Source organism: Cherax quadricarinatus, chromosome 66 (genome assembly GCF_038502225.1).
Source record: "Cherax quadricarinatus isolate ZL_2023a chromosome 66, ASM3850222v1, whole genome shotgun sequence".
Taxonomy (NCBI): domain Eukaryota; kingdom Metazoa; phylum Arthropoda; class Malacostraca; order Decapoda; family Parastacidae; genus Cherax; species Cherax quadricarinatus.
In genome coordinates, this window is record NC_091357.1 from 1,163,417 (window position 1) to 1,169,441 (window position 6,025).

Genomic DNA, 6,025 nt, shown 5'->3' on the forward strand with positions numbered 1-6,025 from the left:
AGTGAGGTGCTGGCCAGACCCCTTATATAGCTTCCTTGGATGCTTTACTTTCATAGTTCCTTGATAATGTGAGTAGTCACGAAAGTGCTTGGAATTTCTGTTCTTTCAGAGTGGTTGTTTTGCATATTTTGAAATCACCTCTTTACTGTGATCTTATTGCATATATATGTATACACATATATATACATACACACACACACACACACACACACATATATATATATATATATATATATATATATATATATATATATATATATATATATATATATATATATATATATATATATATATATATATATATATATATATATATATATATATATATATATATATATATATATATATATATATATATATATATATATATATTTATATATATATATATATATATATATATATATATATATATATATATATATATATATATATATATATATATATATATATATATATATATATATATATATATATATGTATATATATTTATATATATATATATATATATATATATATATATATATATATATATATATATATATATATATATATATATATATATATATATATATATATATATATATATATATATATTAATCATGAACGAGTGGTATTGATCAGTAACAACACTGCGCTCGCCAAGGATTCGAACCCATGTTGTACTGGCCCGCCATTGTGAGATAGAACCTCGTTCGTGGATAGTGTAATATATACATAATGCTCGTAGACTAGTACACCGAACAGGAATAAGAATGAAATTAACTTGAAAGCTCCCACACCTCCGTATGTCCTCGGACCAAGAGTAACACACGTAGCTTGGCTGGGTGCTTGGTTCTTGTAGGAATGGGTGGTCCTGTGGATTAAGGCGTCATGTGGTTCTCTATCACAATGACGGGCCAGTGCAACATGGGTTCGAATCCTTGGCTAGTGCAAAGTTGTTATTGATCAATACAACTCGTTTCGTGGTTACAGTAATATAATATACTGCTCGTTGAGTTGGTACACAAACAGGGAGTAGAATGAAATTAGCTCAGAGGCGTCCACACCACCGTATGTCCTTGGATGGTGGGTACAACTTCTAGCTTTGCTGGATGCACCATTGTTAAGGATTGTGTGGTCTAGTGGTCTAAAGCGTCATGCATTTTCTTTCACCTTGAGGCGGGCCAAAATAGCATGGGTTCGACTCCTTGGCTTGTGCAGTCCAAAACTCAAGGAATATGATTCTTTCCTTAAGACCATGCTAGAGAATGTAATAAATCTTTCCCTTGAAGATGGACAGTGGTTGCAAGCCTCACTTCCGGTCAGGTTTGGGGGGGCTGGGAGTACGCAGATCCTCCCAGATTGCTCAACCAACTTTCCTATCCTCTTCCATAGCATCAAACTAGTTAATAAGGCAAATTCTTCCTGATAACCTCAGTGACTCAGCAGGAATACAGGACCCTAGCTATGCCAGTGCCATCACCGAATGGGAGACTTGCTGCTCCAGCACCAAACCTTAGTGCAGCACTGGCTCACAAACAGTCAAGCTGGGATGGCCCGATCGCTGAAAAGGTGCTTGCCAACATGCTCAGGGCTGCAGCATCAGATAAGGAGACTGCCCATCTCCAGGCTGTGAGTGCACATCACTCCGGGGACTTCCTCCAAACAGTTCCCATATCGGCAATGGGAACGCGACTCGACCCTATGATCCTCCGTATTGCAGTGGCTCTGCACCTTGCTGCCCCAATTCACACGGAATGTACGTGTATTTTTGGCGAAGCACAGGCAGACCAATACAGTCTACATGGTCTTAACTGTTCTAAAACCAAGGGCTGGCATGAAAGACACAGTGAGGTCAACGACATCATAAAGAGAACCCTTGCTACAGCTGGATGCTCAGCCGAGAGGGAGCCCCGATCACTAGCAGCCAACAATACCCACAACCCAGCAAACCGACCCGACGGGATCACCATCTATCCTTGGAAGAATGGAAAACTCTTAGAATGGGACTATACCTGTGTGCCCACACTGGCTGACACCTATATCCGTCACATTGTCGTTCGACAGGGAGGAGCTGCTGACCACAGGGAGAACTACAAGATCAGCAAGTACAGGGACATAAGCCAACAGTATCAATTTGTCCAAGTGGGATCAGAGACTCATTGATTTGAGAAGGACTTGCCTAGTATGGGCCAGTAGCCCTGGAACAGTGTTCCTCCAATCTAATTATTTTTTCATGCCCGACCGAAAATTCTACCTACACAGTGGAAATAAATGTATAAAATACCGACACAGTGGAAAAGTAAAGCTACCCAAGGTCCTAGCCTCTGTCACCCTACACGGAAGACTGTCACATGCAAGTTCAGATCCAACCTACCGAGCATTCTCCACCTTACTCCATCCTATAAATACTCACGTACCTTTCACCCAGGAAGATCTGTTTGTGGCTTGATAAAGCCCTCTGTGTGGGAGAAACGTTGTCAGTAAAGAATCACATTATATTGCTTATGTGTTTACTTTTCTATCTAGACAGACTGTAAATTTGCTTCTTCAGTTTTTATATCCGTTTTTATGCAGCAATTTAAGTGGTAGTGGATGCAAATTGTTTGATAATACCGACAAACTGTGGATTGAAACATTTGTGTACATTTCAGGACATATATTAAAGGAAAGGTTTGGCAACGAGTGGCTTCATCAGTCTCTCAAGAGAGTGAAGATTCAAGGCTCTCATCCTTCTCTGTGTGTTTGTCATTGCATTTATATCCGTTCTGTAGTATGGAGACCACACCTGAGGTGATTTTCAAGGTGACATATGGAACTAGCGATTATCTAGTGATGTATAGAGCTGTAAAATAGCTTTTGAACCCGTTTTTCGTATTCTTTTTATTATAAATCCAAATAATCTGACAGCCATCTTGGGCACACCTAGGCACTGCTGTCTTGGCTTTTTATTTTTGTTTTCCACTCTCTATTATTACAGTTGTATACAATAGTATAGCTCTATAAATCGTAAGACCTGCATCACTTGGATTACGCTGTTCGTTTTTGGTGTCCATATTACAGAATGGAGAAAAATTTATTGAAGAACACACAGTGGAGGACTGAATTAATCTGCTATTTAAGAAATCTTTTATACAAAATAGACTGAGAGCCCTTAAACCTACTTGTCTTTCTTACTTCTCATATCCTCGCTATTCATCGCTAATCTATTGGCCATGCTAAACAAAATCTATAACTAGATTTTCATTCTTTTCTTTCGTTAACTTCACTACAATTGTTCAGATTTCCACAATCTTACACTGACAATTAACCTACTCGTGCTGCAGGTAGACTGGGAAGGCAAGTAGTAATGAAGAAAATTACACTACTGCTAAGGGTTATCTGGATAATCACACAGTAATATCTATCACACTCATTCTGCTTCTGCCACATGAGGTCTGGTGATAATTGTGATGAGACTGGAGTTCCTCTCGACGGCAGAGGTGTTTAAAGATAAACTGGAGCCTTATATGGACCATTTAGAGCAAGAGGGAAAGTGGCGCAATGTAAGTTAATCTTTATTGTGATCTTGCTAACAACAATGTTTCAAGATTACTTAGGTAAAAGCAGAAAAAAATAAACTTATTTTATACGAATTTGATAATTTTGAGATAATCAAATTAACAGGAAGAAACTAAAGTTATAAGAATGTAATTTTCTTTCAGTAACATACAGATAAGCAGACACAAATACTCACAAGCATACACATACACACGCACACACAAACACACACACATACACACACGCACACACACACACTCACATACACATACACACACACACACAGACGCACACACACACACACACACACACACACACACACACACACACACACACACTCACACACACACACACACACACACACACACACACACACACACACACACACACACACACACACACGCACACTCACACAGGAAGAACTAAATTACAGACCAGAGTCACTGACATGGATAGTATGCAAGTTATGGCTAAGATTATCAGAAGAGTTGTGGAGCACCTAGAAAGGAATAAGTTCACGACAACCGGCACGGGTTCAAGGAAGAGAAATCCTGTGTCAAAAACCTACTGGAGTTCTATGACAAGGTGACGGCGGTAGGGCAAGAGAGAGAGGGATGGGTAGATTGAGTTTTCATGGACTCAGTTCCACAGAAGAGATTGGTGAAAAAGCTGGAGGACCAGGCAGGTATAACAGGGGAGGCCCTGCAATGGATCAGAGAATAACTGACAGGAAGGCCACAGCAAGTCATGGTACGTGACGAGGTATCAAAGTGGGCACCTGTGACGAGTGGGGTTCCACAAGGATCGGTCCTAGGACCGGTGCTGTTTCTGGTACATGTGAATGACATGAAGGAAGGGAGAGACACAGAAGTGTCCCTGTTTCCAGACGACGTGATGCTGATGAGGAGAACTCAATCGGATGAGGATCAAACAGGACTACAAAGGTATCTAGACAGGCTGCAAGCCTGCTACTGGCTCCTAGAGTTTAACCCAGCAAGTGCAAAATCAGGAAGATTGGGAAAGGGCAAAGAAGACCGCATACAGAGTACAGTCTAGGGGGCCAGAGACTGCAAACCTCACTCACGGAGAAGGATTTTAGGGTGAGTATAATACCGAAGACATCTCCTGAGGTGCACATCAACCAAATTACTCCTGCAGCATATAGGCGACTAGCAAACCCAAGAACAGCGTTCCGACACTTCAGTAAGGAATCTTTCAGTATTCTGTACACAGTGTATGTCAGATTCATACTGGAGTATGCAGGACCAGTTTGGAACCCACACCTCGTCAAGCACTTTAATCTCTCCGGGACTAGTCTCGTTACAAACCTTTGCACTTTCTCTAATTTGTTAAAGGAAATCGACCTGATGGACAGGAGAGAGGGGAACATGATAAAGACATATAAAATACTTAAAGGAATTGATAAGATGAACGAAGACACGATATTCCAGAGATGGGACGCAGCAACAAAAGACTCACTATTGGAAGTTGAAGATTCAGATAAGTCACTATGATATTAGGAAGTATTTCTTCAGTCACAGAGTTGTCAGAAAGTGGAATAGTCTGGAGAGTGATGGAGTGGTGGCAGGATCCATACATAGCTTAAAGAAGAGGTAAGACAAGGCTCCTAGAACAAGGAGAGAGTGGACCTAATAGCGACTAGTAAAGAGACGGGGCCAGGAGCTATGAGTCGAACCCTGCAATTCACACACAACGCACATACATTATGCCCATAAGCACGAGCATACACACGCCGATACGATACGATGTGTAGTGGCGAATAGGTAAAACTTGCGATTTTCGCTTAAATAGCAACGCTCTTCTTGCCGAATAAGGTAAGAGAAAGTTTTTGTATACAAAAATTTCGCAAAAATCATTCAGAAACTAACGAAAAAAAGTTATGTTCTATTGTGTTTATTCTTAAATTATTATAAACTTATCTAAAATATATTTAGTTGGATTAGGCAAAATTAAATTGCGCTTGTTATAATAGGGTTAGGTAAGTTTTCTAAGGTTCGTTTGGTACAAAATTATTTATTTTTACATTAACATAAACGAAAAAAAATATATCTTTAAACGTTCAGAAGATTTTTTTGTGAATGATAAATGTTTTCGCTGTCATTGTAAAAAAGATGCTGGTACTCACTGCACAGATGATGGTACTCACTGCACAGATGATGATACTCACTGCACAGATGATGATACTCACTGCACAGATGATGATACTCACTGCACAGATGATGATACTCACTGCACAGATGATGATACTCATTGCACAGATGATGGTAGGGGGGCTGTCCTGCTCTGTTTCACCTATATCAGATGTACTTGTTCTATATACTAAGTCCAGTCTTTCTACTTTATCCTTCTCTTTCTCTATGTCTCTCTCTCTTTCCTCTGTCTCTGTCTCTCTCTCTCTCTCTCTCTTTTTATTTTTTTTTATTTTTTTACAGAGGGTTTGACAAGGTTAAGGATCCCTAGCTTTATTGACAGCTATTTACAGGTT